Source organism: Amblyomma maculatum, chromosome 1 (genome assembly GCF_055883805.1).
Source record: "Amblyomma maculatum isolate TAMU_Amacu chromosome 1, ASM5588380v1, whole genome shotgun sequence".
NCBI lineage: Eukaryota > Metazoa > Arthropoda > Arachnida > Ixodida > Ixodidae > Amblyomma > Amblyomma maculatum.
In genome coordinates this window covers 425,440,486-425,455,670 of record NC_139344.1, presented here as the reverse complement: position 1 = coordinate 425,455,670, position 15,185 = coordinate 425,440,486, and the positions used below count along the sequence as shown (strand labels likewise).

General features: G+C 41.8%; 1 long non-coding RNA gene across 1 annotated transcript; it reads right to left on the bottom strand.

Moving 5' to 3' along the window:
- Positions 1-217: 217 nt before the first annotated feature.
- On the bottom strand, positions 218-13,084 carry LOC146209286 (uncharacterized). Its single transcript, XR_014703424.1, has 3 exons — positions 12,873-13,084; positions 5,822-5,870; positions 218-453 (listed from the first exon to the last, which is right to left on the bottom strand). It is a non-coding gene; the product is annotated as an uncharacterized LOC146209286 (long non-coding RNA).
- Between the last annotated feature and the right edge of the window lie 2,101 nt (positions 13,085-15,185).

Here is a 15,185-nt window from a genome sequence, read left to right as displayed (position 1 = left end):
AGGTTCTTTCGAAAGTTGTGACGGCGGTGTGCACCGGAGTTCGACGTAGAGACGATGTCATACCACTAAATGTATTCTACATTCGAATGAGAATGGTCAACGACGAGAGGCAAGGGGTGCATACGTATCCCCTATGGCATAAATATAGCTGGAACCATAGAGTAAGTAGAGAAAAAAACCGTGAATGAACGAAACAAAAGAACGAATGAAAAAAAAACTGCGTCGGTATTTATTTTCGGTGGATAAACTTATAAAAGGTGCGTTTTTGATTTTCGGACTTCATTGACGTGGATGAATGTACATAATTTTTGCTGGATGTGGATTCTTGTGGGGTCGCGGCACCGCTTGCGCTGGGGACCACACGCATGGAAGCCGCACTGAGCCCTGGGGTGGACGTCGCACGCACGTGCACATATGTCCACAGCGATGACCAGCGTGCGCTCCAAGAGGACACTAAAAGAGAAGAGAAAAAATAATTTCCATGCAAATGAAGAAACTAAACAAACTTTATACAGCATTGAATGAATTTGCACGCATCCATTTACACGACATATGAGCTGACATATTTTGAGATTTTTAGAGCGAAGAACTATTTTTCGCACTGTACATCCTAGGGTCCTTCACTTACGCGTCTACCCTTGAGGCGTGGGAGCGGGCCTAGCGCTAGTGCTTTTGCCCACACTATTGCCCGAGTTCTCCACCTTGAGGATTTCCCCTAAATAGTTAATCAATTACTGCCTGATTCTTCGTCATTCTCGTCCGTAGCACTACCCTGGACCCCTGAGCAATCTTCCCGATTGTGGACACGGATGCTTTAAGGTATCGCAGCACGTCGACAGGAAAGAATAAAACTGCTCTCTACCTCCCTCCTCCCCTAAAAACCTCAGAACACCTCCAAGCAGGGCTCCGAAACATTGCACATGCGTTGAAGCTCCAGGCAAGCTCAATACTTATGGCTCACTAAACAATTTACCTGTAGACACATACTTGATGATCAATGAATGAATGAATTAATGAATGAATGAATGAATGAATGAATCTTTATTTAATGTGCGCAGGAACAACCATGTGGTCTTCGTGCTTCAGCACAAATAAAAAAAAGAAACAAAAATAAAATAAACAAACATGTTTACACAGAGAGAGAACACAAAAGAAGAAATAAGACATGAAATGAAACTGAGACGAAAAGTATCACGGGAAGAAACCAATCAATGAGTAGCATTACTTATATACACAGTGAGAGAATTGTTAAAAAAAAAGAACGGTAGATAGAGAGAAAGAACAACAAAAAATAACTGACATTGATTATAGTAATATAGAAATATACATAGAATAAACAATCATTCCAGGCGTAACAAGTGCATGGTACTTAAAACACAGGCTAGAAATACAGAATTATATAATAAACAAATAAAATTGAACACGGGACAGTAAGAATCGAATATAAAGTTTAAAGTTAAAATACAAGTAAGAAACGGATAAAATGCAGTTCAAGATACAGACAGCATTGAATAGGAGAAAAAGCAAAAAGTGAAGTAAATACAATATTTTAGGCTAGAAAGTGGGAGTTATATGTTATAAAGTACTATTTAGAATACAACGCTACGAACATCCAATATAAATGAACAGAGCGAGTTTTGGAAGATGTCAAGGTGAGGACAAAAAGAGTTAAATAACCACTGCATTCTGTCCAGAGGGGAATGGGAATGAAGACTCGGAGAAACTTGAAATGGTCTGAATTCCCTCATGCTCTTTCGCGGAACGCGCACTAGGATGTACTCTAAGAGCTGAGGGTACAGAATGTGGCCATGAAGGAGTTTGTACAGAAAAATGATATCAACTCTGATACGACGGCAGTGAAGAGAAGGAAGATTCAGTTGGACGCTCCTGGTGGAGCGAGAGGAGGAAGCTGCGCAAGGAAAGCGATAATTAAATATCCGTAAAAAATTTTTTTGTACTCTGTCAACCTTGTCCAAGTTCAATTTACAAGTGCCATTCCAAACAACCGACGCGTACTCCAAGAGCGGCAAGCATATGGACATATACAGTTTTAAGAACGGAAGTGGAGTACGGAACTCTCTCGAGAGTCTGCAAACGAATCCGAGTGTGCGCATAGCCCGCTGAGCAATGCGCTTAGTATGAGAGGAGAAGCTGAGGGTGCGGTCAAAAAGTACACCAAGGTCATTAATTTCATCAACCCTGTCCAACAGCACAGAATTCACAGAATAATGGTAGAGAAAGCTATGTGTTTTACGAGTAAAGGAGACAACCCTAGTTTTGGAAGAATTGAGGGTAAGTCGATTCTTCCAACACCAATCAGAAAAAGCAGATATGTCCGATTGCAACAACAAGCAATCTTGAAAATGTATTACCTTGAATATTTTTATATCATCGGCATAAAGAAGAAACGAGGAGTTCTTGATCGCTGAGGAAACATCGTTAATAAAAACGAAGAAGAGAAGCGGGCCTAGTACAGAACCCTGAGGAACTCCACTGGTTGCAGGGTAAAGGAAAGAAGCCTGTCCATTGACACTGACAAAGCAGAAGCGATCAATGAGATAGTTGCGTAGGAGGGCTACGAGTGAGACTTCAACGCCAGAGAGTAGAAGTTTTTCAAGAAGTAGTGAGTGAGTAACAACGTCGAAAGCTTTGCTCATATCACAGTACGCAGTGTCATCCTGGCCCCTCTGAAGGACTGCTGCAGAGGCATACGTCATAAATGTGACTAGGTTGGTAGAAGTAGAGCGACCCGACATGAAGCCATGTTGATTCGGTACTATGATATGTTTGAGATGGAAGGAAAGTACTCTGTGCAAAGCTAATTCGAAAAGCTTAGAGGTTGCACATAGAAGAGAAATCAGACGATAATTGGAAACATCAGATTTGTTTCCAGACTTGAAGACAGGAAACACGCGTGCCATTTTCCACACGCGAGGAAAGGCAGCATTTCTTAAACAGTTATTAAATATGACAGTCAGTACTGGTACGAAGATATAACTGAAGGCTTTTATTATGGCAGCTGGAATGCCATCAGGTCCAGGAGACAAAGATGGTCTCAGACGCTTAAGACTCTCAGTTATCAACTCCTCGTCAAAGAGAATGGAATTAGATAGTGCACCAGATGGGAGGCAAACGGAATCACAATGTGGATGTTTGTAAACGGAGGAAAAATGTTGGGCAAAACTGTCGGCAATATCCCGAATTTCCGAACCCTGAGAGTCAACTAAGCTGATACTCAAATCTGATTTAATGGAACGCTTGCGAACGTAACACCAGAACTGATTAGGACGATTTGAGGCACTCCTCTCTAAAGACTCAAGATAGGAGTCGTAGTCCCGCTTGTATAAGCGTTTGCAAAGAGATCGCAAGTGGCGAAACTCATCTGCCCAATTGTGAAACCCAGGGCGTTTCGCTTTACTATGGGCCCGTTCCTGAAGTTTTAACGCCGTTATTAGTTCCTTTGAAAACCAGGAAGGGTACTTCCTACGCGTAGTAGTATGCAAAGGTATGTACCGACGCATACCATCAAGAACTATTTCAGAGAAGCGACTGACTTGTTCGTCTGAATAAATAATGTCCTTTAAAAGGGACTGGTCGACGGAAGAGAAGAAATTGAAAAGTCCGACATAATCACCACGTGCATACGCGAAACGGGGCGAATTCCTCACCCAATCTGAATTAGTAGAAGGTGAGGCAGAGACAGCAGTAGTAACTAGAAGTGGAGGGTGAAATTTTTCACAGCGAGTCAGCGGTATGTCTGAACTCGAGACTCGAACACTTTCAAAATTCGATAGACAGATGTCAAGAATATTACCACAGCAATTTTCAATGAAATTGTGTTGCTGCAAAGAGTTAAAGGCTATAAAATCGAGTAGAGTGTTACTCTTACTTAATATGTAATGGTTGTTGTGAGAAGGAATAAATGAGTTCCAGTTGATACCTGGAGTATTAAAATCGCCTAAAATAAGAAGTTTGTGTTTGATATGACTGGTTATAACATGTTCGATTGAGAGCAGAACATCATCATATGCTTGAGGAGGAGGATTAGGAGGAATGTAGAAAGCTGCAAGTAAAAGTTTTTCATGTCGATTTAAAGTGAGCTCAAGCCACACACATTCTTCAACAGTTTCCAGATCGGAACATCGAACACACTTTTACAGTTACAATCCGGTAACTGACATTTTAGTGGAAATAAAGAAGAAGAAATGGGCATGGGCAGAACACGTAGTGCGAAGAAAGTTTAACCGATGGTTGCTTAGGGTAACAAACTGGATTCCAAGGGAAGGAAAGCGTAGCAGGGGGCGGCAGAAGGTTAGGTGGGCGGATGAGGTTAAGAAGTTCGCAGGGGTCAAGTGGATGGAGCTAGCACAGAACCGGGTTAAGTGGAGAAATATGGGAGAGGCCTTCGCCCTGCAGTGGGTATAGGCAGGCTGATGATGATGATAATGATAACGAGCCAGCGAGACAAGCACGTGACCGATGCTTATAGTGCCGCCTGCATTTTGTCGATTTAATATTATTCCGGACAAAACCTTTTTCTGTATTAGTTCCAAATAACGTTGTCCAGGACAAGCAAAGAAAGACGGCTCCTGTTCAACAAAAAGGAGCTGCGAATGGACACCCAAGCCAACACGACTTTCATGACCAGACCAGCTGATACATTGCGCCATTTCTGGTATTTTTTAAGTGCCTACAAAACATCGGTTATAAAGGTAACGTATATAATGCGCATTCTAAGAGTATTCTGCCGGGTACGTTTTAGCTTGTTCTGCTTGCAGAAGAGCCATTTTTGCATAGCCAGAGTTGTACACAATAGATTACTTATTATTAATTAGGTTTTCTTAGCGTGCACATCTCTGGCGGATGGCGTCAGGAGCTCAACTAGCTTTCGGCCGAAGAGTTAAGCTCGCTTGCGGTGGTATCACAGAAAGAAGCGACGTTTGATGTTTCCAATAGCTGATGACTGTTTTTTAAGCTCTACAGTAACCTTATCTGCAGCCCCTTTTCCCAGCGTCATGAACTATGGGCGCTTCATAGAGGACGTGGAAATTGGCTTCGAAACATTGCGCAAATACGAGTGGGTGCGCAACGTGTGGGCGCGGTATAAGACCTCTCCAGCTCTTAAACTGAGTGTTCGGTGTATCGGCTGATGTCTCGACGAAAAAACGTTGCGAAATAAGCGAATCAACTTATGAAAACAACTACCGTTGAAAATTTGGAACGTGTGAAAATATCAAGCAAGCTGCACTAGCTTATTGCAGTTCGGACCGGATTGTGTAGTGACATATAAAGTCAGTAGAAAAGTAACACAATGGTTGTTAATTAATGTTCTATAATAATTTAGTAACTCTGGTGGTGGTGCAATTGAACACCGTAAAAACGTATATTTCAGATGAAGTAATTGTACCTATAATCGGTTATTATTTTCTGTAACGTGTAGAACACTGAACATAACTGACAGGATGACGTTGTCAAATCGAGCAACAACTTATAATTACCATGAAGCTAAGAAAGAGTTACCTCCAGCTTTAGGCGACAGGGTAATGACTACACTTTCAATGTAGTTCAGATCGCCTTTTAGAATGACACAAATTGCACATAAGGAAGTATAATAAAGAAAAGCTGCAGAGAATGTTTGCTTACCTTCGCGTTAGAAATGTATTGAATGGGGGTACTTTATTATTCAAATTTCTGTCACCAATAGATAAATCTCAAGTCCAGACCGCAATACCACAATCTGCAGCTCCTCAAGTGTGGCATCCGCATTTAAAGTACATTTTGCAGAAAAGTTCAACAAAAACATAGCGGTGAATATGCTTACCCAACGAGGACAAAACGGTTGTCGTGTCGTCGAGGATAAAGGCTGTGATCTGAAAATGAGAGACCGCATATCTAGCTTTCAATTTGTAAAAGTTTCAAGAAGCAACATTCAAGTTCTGCTGCCCACAACAAATTCTTCCTCCCCATTCCCCTCTCTAGCATTTGGTTCCTGCACCGAAAACGTTATAGTGAATACATCGTTCTAAGCGAATGTGCAGCGCTCGTGTCCACACCGTGCTTTTTGAATATCCGCTTTCGTTTTTAAATGCGGCTGTCACATGTGGACTAATGTGGACTGTGTTTCAGTATCTGAAGGTTACACAGCACGCCTTTATGATGTGGGAAATATATTGACTGCTGGCTTGAGCCCCTCGTTACCTAGCGCGCCTCGTGTATACTACTTTGCGCATGTTGTAAGGGCCCTATATGGCTTATACGGCTCACAAGGCGCCATATCAGAGACGGCAGTTGTCTTCAAAAAATGACTCTTGTAAGTGGCCCTTGTCACAGGGCCACAATGGCCGATATATTATTTGCTGGAAACGAGCTATAATATTATTGGCGAGTTTAAATATGAGAAATAAATCATAAAAGAATAACATAAATAAAAAATGTTAACACAGAAAAATGAACATAGGAAGCCAAAGAAATGAAAATAAAATAGAAAAAAATTAAAAATAACAAAAATTATTACAATGTAAAAGAAAATAACAAATAAGATAAAATAGAGAGCAATAGACACTCTAAGAACATAAAATAAGTGAGAAATTAAAAAAGCTGCAGACGTCACAAAAGCAACGACATACAGAACGAGCTCATACAGGAACTATACAGCTGAATCTAGCAATGCTTTAGCATTTCAGTGCGTAAGGAGACTGCAGTGCCCTACTGTGAACTTTTTTTTATTGCGTTTTACATTCCGCGTATATCCGAGGATAAGCGCAACAGCACTCCGAGCCAGTTGTACCCTCGGCCGTACCACAATATAATGCAGAAATGTCACGTCGCTGCTGTCGTCTTCATTTTAGGATTTGGCCTTTAAGGGCTCATTAATAAATACGGCTGACGACATTTCTTCTGCTTTTTATTTGTACATTAAAGGCTTACTGAAGCACAGGTGCGAAATTTCCTTCAGACAGCCGTTCGTAATTAACTGAGGAAATTGATAGGCTAACTTGCAATAGAGTTGAATTAAACGTTTGCTTGTTATATGGAGTTTTATTATGCATGACATCTGTGGCTATCATGCGCCACTGAATGAAAATATATTTCTATCCCACTGTAATACATGATCGGTGACGTCAGTATTGACGTTCTCAATATGAAAGGATGGTTCCTTGTAAATCGTTTCGATTACCCTAGAATTTTTAATGTTGAAGGAACTATCAATCGGTCACATTTCGGAAGTTTTGGCAATGCATTAGTGTCGCCACGAATTGACGACTAAACATCCACAGAAGAGAATGAAAACGCTTATTTATCTTTTAACAGATTGTGGTAGACCGCTTATTTCTTCCTGTGAGGCTTTTCAATAAGGCCGGGGATGGGACAACCGACGTAGCTAGGTTCGCAGAGTCAAATATCTTGATAGATATCCAACTGCCCGGAGATACTAAAACGTAGATTATAGTTCCAGCTACTTTTATCTCTTACTTCTGAATGTTCGGTTCTTGTACGGCTTGGTTAAAACCTACATGCACATAGGGAATTTGAGTCAATAAAGAAGGTCGATCGAAAACTGAAGACACGTTTAAATATTTCCATGCAGGGTTAATGTAATGCGAAACGGTCAAGACGAAGACTCGAGATGTTGGCAATCAGCTACAAAGTTGGAAATGCAGTGGTCAGATTGTGCAAGTTTTCTCTTTACCATCCCATGACTTATAACTCGCACTCTGTACTGTAGCATTTTGGCATACCTTCCAAGTGAAGTGATCTTTCCCCTGCATTTTATGCAGATACAAGGCCGAAATTCGCCTAGGCACTTTTCAGTTTTAGTTGATGAGCTCAGCAGATCACTTAAGCAAAAAGGCATGTTGGAGGGAGATCTTTATTTCCACGCAAGTAGTACAAGACAGTTTGATGCTTGCCGATTCGCTTAACCGCGGAGTCAGGAAACCGCAACGACAATTGTCGTGGCGGTTAAGTGTTGAAATGACCTCATTCTAGAAAAACACGCTTCCTTATGTATTAGCGTTCTTGAAACTGATGACGTGTTCCCCTGTGATTGTTGTGGGCTCATTCTGGGCCAAATAATTAGACATTGTTTTTCTTTTTTTCTTGTCTCTAAATACCCAGGCGATTTTTTTGTTGTGAGCTGTAAAACGTTGTGTGGTTACTACGCTCGAATAAGACGCCATTTATATTTTATATACTCTGCCCTTAGGAATTGTATTGCTCCTAGCTTATACAACGCGTTACACTGTGGTATAGGTGTTCAGGTTTGCTCAGCGTTTCGGAATAAAAGTGAGAACTGTGAATTTTGACCTGAAATCAGAAATTTATGGCACGCTACCTAGTTAGGAGAGTTCTCTGTAGTTTTTAAATACGTCCTTTTTTTTTTCACTTCGCCGAAAAAAAAATTGCTAGTATTTTGAATATACTTGAACGGACGATTTTGGCACCTATGCATTGTTGGAGATTGTAACTGCAATCGCATTACATTCCCTACACTAACAACCATGCACGATAAGCTTTTTGCACATGCTCTGCCCGACTGGGCCTTTATTGGCTGAATGAATAAGCAATTTGCTGTTACACTAAAAATAAAATTAAATATGTATTTTCAAATAATCAGGTACTTTTTTAATTTCTTCTCAGTGGCCTTGTATTGTTTAGTGCGATTATGTTGCTGTTATGTTGTTCTTCATAAAAGATTTCTTCAGCCAGACATAAATGGCGTCCTCAAAGATCTTTGAAAATACTGTCAAGACTGAAATTGGTCTATAGTTTGAAATATCTACGGCGCCTCCGCGTTTGTACACCGGCGTTATGCGTGGCGTACAAGTTTTAGTTTAGCGGGGAATGTTACAGTTGAAATCACTAGGTTAGTAATATTAGCCAACACATCACTGATTTCGGATCCAATGTATATGACCGGGATAGGCATAATTTCATCTACCCCTGGTGCAGCAGTATTCTTTATCTTCTTAATCAACATGTGCACCTTCTCTGTTTCAACACATCCGTCATTCTCATTCTCGTATATCGCCGATGGATGTGCACCGGCCTCAATAAGAAAGCACTTCACAAAAAGCCCTTCACAGAATCAGAGTGATCGAAGTTGGCGAGCTTTAAATACGACGACGTGCACCGGCTGCAGCATTGCTGCTGTTATGAAAAAAAAAAAAAAAAACTGAAGCTGCCACACAACGATTCAGATTTAAACGGTCACTGAAAGGTAATAGGATTCCTCTGCAAGATCAGAGGGCTGTCAGGAGCCTGACTGAGGCTGAGCGCTTTCGCATAGCGCCGGCGGAAGCGGCACCCTTCACCTGCTCCCTTGAACCAGACAAATTTGACTGTTGGGATGGCATGGATTAATTGTTTAACAAGTGTGATGACGGTGCATTCCAAGCAGCGAATTCTGGAGCAGTGAACACTGAATACCGTCACTGGCACTCTTGGTTATAGCGGATGCGCACAGTAATGCTTTTTCTTTTTTTTTTTTTTTTTTTTTACTCACACCTCGACTCGATCAGCACATCACAACATGCATGCAATGCTCTATCTTTCGTTTGTTCACGGACTCTGTCATTTGAAACTACTACAGCACTGGAGACGTCGCCTGAGACAACTCACCATTCATACCGCTACCGGAGGCGACAGAAGCGTCTAGATTACTTCAGTTAAATGTCGATGTCAACACGTTGATTTAGAATAATTTGAAACCTTCTGGCTTTCGCATGATCGTTCCTTTCTTTGGAAGCGTTCTGCTCCATTAAGAAGGCACCATCTTTCCCATCCTTCCAGCAATAATATACCGTCAGCTTCACAAGTGACAAGCGCAAATTAAAACGCCCACAACGCTTCATCTGCCGCTCACCGAATTGTTTAGCGCCAACTCTATGGACAAAATCTTGCTCGCTGAAATATCCGCTGCGCGCCTCATGAGAATTATCACTCGCTTCTTTGCCCATACACATCTTGATTGAGGAAGATCCTGTTAGCTATTGTTTCAGGTAGGAATGGGAGCTTGCGCCGGGTTTTCTCCTTACCTCCGGGTACAAAGAAGTAACGAAACGTAGCAACAGCTTAAATAAGCTTCAGCAGCCTCATTAACGATGAAAGATCGAAAAGTCACAGGCTGGCCTTTTTATCAACCAAAACTACATAAATAAACGCGACTATTAGTTTTTAGAACGCACAAATTCAATCCAGCGTCTGCTTCAGTAGCAGTAAGAGGAGTCACGGGATCCCACTTACTTCCCTAGGTAATCACTAGCGCTGTTCACTCCAGTGGTGGCGCTCGCGCCCAATAACTGAAACACAAGATACAGAATAACTTATTTACGCGAGGCAGAGAGGCGACACACTTTACAAAGGAGACTGAGCGAAAGACCAACTGCAACATGAGCGTATAGCTCTGTTTTACGACTTATCAGTCGGGGCTTGCCTGCTGCGCTATCTTCGTAGACGACCAGCATCAGAACCAGAACCGCAGATGGGGGCACGCCGCGCTCTTAAATAACCGCCGCCGAATCCTCCAGAAGCAGAGGAGGAGCGGAAATGGCGTAGCGCTTTCGAAGCAATGCCTCCCGCCCTGGGCTTTCTAGAAAGAACTGGAAGCTAGAAGAAAGCCATCGTCAGCGCGCGCGGCCTCGGGGGGATGCACGCGTAAGCCAGTCCGTGTCGACGAGGGCGAGGAGGCGCAGCGTGGTGGCCGAGTTTGCGCAATCGGTCGCGTCGCAGTCTAGAAGCTAGTCTAGTCTAACCTTCCATCGCCGTTTTCTGCGGCGCGCGCGCCGAAACGTTAGAGAGTAGGCCACCGCGGCCTTACAGAACCCCATATGGTCAAAATTTCCGGCGTCCTCCGTTATGGCGTTTCCATAGCCTGAGTCCCTTTGGGACTTTAAACCCCACAAATCAAACTAAATCAGAATCTGTATATGTCATGAAAACTAAAAAAATCATCAACAAATCTCAACACTCGTAGCACCTAAGCCTTCTGCTTGCTTGAGAAGAAGCCGGTCATGGTGGGCGAGATAAGCGTCATTTCAGAGCGGAGCTACACTTGAGCTGATGCAAACGCCTTTTACTTAGAGGCGTCATATGCACTGCACCGATAATGTCTCACCAATATGCCCAAACATCTATCTTGTCTTCGCCTGGACGCCTACAGATTTATGATACCTTCATCCTATCGTCCTTAGCTTTCTATGCTTCTAGACAGCATATAAATAAAGAAAAAATATCGACAATATTTTTTGACGTTTTTTTTCACGAAAAAGAAATCAGCTGTCTACTAAGCTGAGAGGGATCTTTGGAAAGATAGCTATAAGATATGTTCTCATGTTTTAAGAGAATTTTATTGGTACTGAAGGTTCTGGTACAGGACAAGGCTTCATGATGATCTTTTGACACAGCAATAAAGGGCACTTACAAAAATTTTACAAGAATACAATGAGCATTCAGGCATACAAATGTGCTATTTAAATCCTACTGGTGTTTTACACATGTTGACATTATGCAGCATCTTGCGTACAACGCAAGGAGAGGATATGCAAGTAGACAAAAATACGGGCAAACACTCGTCCACCTTCCTAGTATGGAAGGATGGACGCGGTCACTTTTCCTATACCTACACAGGAAAAGGAAAAATCAAATTTCGTAGTGGGAGAATGTAGATCATCAGCTTATCCCTAATTTTGTAAACTTCGGCCTTCTCACTTCAGGGACAGATTCGTGCAGGGCGAAGCGTCATATATATATATATATATATATATATAGCGAAGAACTTACAACTTCCATTCTTTACAGCTATTTTGTCATAGCCTGGGTATCTGTTGTTGCACAAGGACGCCTTCTATAAAAATAGATCGTGCTCCGCATCTTCACTAAGCAGAACGCACTATAGCATCAAACCGAAACAATAAAAAAAAAAGAATAAGCTTTTCAGTTATAACCAGCAGAAAGATTTCTGCTTGTACACCATGTCTAAATTTAGGGAGTTTCTGTCAGTGCGTTTCACAACAGAAGTGTCCGTATTCTAAGCAAGCTGCTTTCCGGTCTACTTGGTTCCACATTTTGTCTTATCTGAAACGTTATGTGAAGTCTTATCTGATTGTCTGGTGGCCAGGGACAATACTGATCGGCGCACGTGCGTCCAGAAGGAGGACATGTGATCAGCTCTTCTTAAATGTCATCGTGAAACGGCAAGATAAAGGGCCTCTTGAATGTATTCATGCGCACGCATTCGACGTTTCACATTTCAGCAACATGTTGTATTTTTCAAACCTATACTACTTCCGAGGTGTTCGGTCTCTGCGTGTTCTGAGGAGCCATAATACCTGCCCGCTACGGCGGATGACTGTTTAAGGCACTCGACTGCCAATCGGGCGATCCGGGTCGATTCCGGCCGTAGTGACCGCTTTTCGATGGAGTCAAGAAGCAAGAGTGTGCTATGTCATCTGCTGTGCGATGTCAGTGCACGTTAAAGAACCTCAAGGACCCAAAAAAATCCGGTGCCCTCCACTAAGGCGTCCCTCATAGCCTCAGTCGCTTTAGGACGTTAAGTCACATAAAGCGAACCAAATTAAACTAAACGATACATTTTAAGGGTGTAGTAATTTAAAAAAAAAGCAATATTTCCTTGTTCTGATGTCTGCAGACTTTGTGATTGAGTGGTTTGGCCGTTGAGATTACTTCGTTATCAGGAAAATGCTAGCTAACACGTTGTGAGCCTTTGTGAGAATAAAACGAATTAATAATTGCGCAATCAAAGCAGAATGAGTACACAATTGCATATCATAGCTGGGTTCCTCTCCATTTCAGCTACGTGTATTGTTTGCTTCATTGAGCATGATTAAGAAATGAAAAAGGTTCATACTTACTCTGAGACAACAACCAAAGCAAGAACAAAGAGGGAAAGGAGTGTCCACTTCATTTTGAAAGCTCGCAAGTCATTCAATAACTGAAGACTTCTGCGAGGAAGCCAACGCTAGTTCCTTGTTGAAATATGTGCCTAAGCCGCAAACGGCAAACTTATAGACATCAGTGCTTGCCTTATAGATGATCATGCATATGAGACTACTGGAGGGCGGCTGGAAATTATATCCTTCGGAGCTCTTTTTGCTGCTCACAGTGCTAACAAGGAGTGGTATTGTTCATAGATTTGCAACAGCATTAGTATTTATGATTAGCACACCTCATTTCTGTTCGAAATGAAGATGTTTTCGGGCATATATTTCACAGCAGTTAAGGTCTTCGGCTGATTGTGAATTTCCTTTATGCGAATTAATTTTTTCTTTCATAAGAAAAGTTCATTTTTAAAATACACTTCTGGCATGAAGTAGTAAAATTCTTTATAGTTGACTCTTTTCAGCAAACATATTAGCCACCTATATGATCTCAGATATCGAGTCACTGACATTTATTGGCACGCGAGAATTTATTCCTGCTGCGCGTCTATGGTGTGGAGCAATTTTGTACTAGAAGCCAAAATCGTTAGTGGTCACACCTGCTCTGAAGGGTCACATTTTATCCAAATATTACGGAGGGAATACGATCCCTCTCCTGATATATAGGCGCGGTGTAGGTATTCGTGGCATGCTACATATACAGCCCAACATTGCGTCGAATAGTACGGCTTTCCTCAAGCAGTAGTTATCTGGAAACCTACCAAGATGTTTTTCTGAGCAGTATTGAGCGGAAAATATTCTTCAGCCTCAAATGATTTTCTAAGTGTTCCACAGGCGTAAAACAAGGAAGCCTCGCTTTCTAATGCCTTAGACAACAATGACGCAGCCGTGGCCCTTTTCTACGCTTGATTGTCGGGCGCCTTTTTCTTGTTGTGTATTGAATATTATCTCTAAGCAAGAATAAAATCTTCGAAAGACATATGCGCCTACTTCACATTTAGTTCGCTTGTTCTATGCCGCAAAAAAAAAAAGTAATTTTGAAATCACTATAATTTCCTACTGATTTCTGGGGAAGCCGTGCGTCACCGCTTTAAAGTGAAAATAGTTTTTGATAGAACAAAAAAAAAAGAAAATCGTATTATCTTATTTTTCAACGTACACTTAACTGAAAATATGAAATGCAATATGGAAGAGGAATTGGACGGGAGTGAAAGAGGAAAAACAGATGCTCCATGCTGCCGCCTTTTTGCACGTGCTGAATTTGATCGGCGCCGGATGACTGAACTTCATTGGCGAGGACCAAAACTTATATCTAAAAAAATGACACTGCTGAATATCACAGTTATGGTTTCTTAGCGTAAAGTCAGCTTTTGACTAAATTTAGTGTTCTGCTTGTTTTCTCCGTACCAAGAACGTTCGGCAGTATAATGCGGAATAGTCTTTTAAAGAAGAATTTTCCAGATTGTATATTTTGACAATAACCACCAAAATTACTGGCAATTTTCTCTCCGCAGTCTTGTAATTTTTGTTAATAATTATCAAGAACGGATGCCATTGGGTTTTCTGTCAGAGTGACGTTTTGCTGAGAACGCAAGGAAAACTTGATAGGCTAATTTTTGCTAGTTTGGAAGCTTGATCGACTTAAATGAAAATGTTCATGAAAATATATTGAAATATTCCAGAAATCTCAGTACTATTTATTATTGCACGAAGCAGCATTAATTATTAGTTGTAAACGGCGGAAAAAAGTTCGAAGAAAATGACTGCCACCCGTCGGAGGCTTAGGCTGTTCCCAATTATGCGCATAAAAGTATGCTATAACATCTCCTAGTTGCTCAACAATTATAGGTTCTCTGCGCGTTCAGGATTTATCATTTTTAAAGCGAAAGAAAATCCAGCATGGGCGTTTTGAGTGAAACATCACGGGCCTATGTCAAGCAAGTGGTAGTAGGCAGGGAACATGGATCCCGATCGTCAAGTTATGTAAAGGCCTGAGACCGTATGACAGGGCGAACTTGATGGCGCTGCCAACTGCGGCTTAAACTTTGCGATGGTAACGGGAGATGGGAATCCAGCCCATAAGTACCGTCAAATCCCTAGCGAGTTAGTTGCGGTGCCCGTAGACCACGTACTACAGTCTTTGTCACAAGTTTAGAGCGGAGTGGCTTCTAGACCACGAAGTAGGGCTCGCTCTGAACGATGGTGGAAGTCCTACCGGTTACGCCCGAAAGTGTTTGCAGGAAATGTTTTCAGGTCGTTCGGTTTCTTTTGTGTCGCCATGTTCCA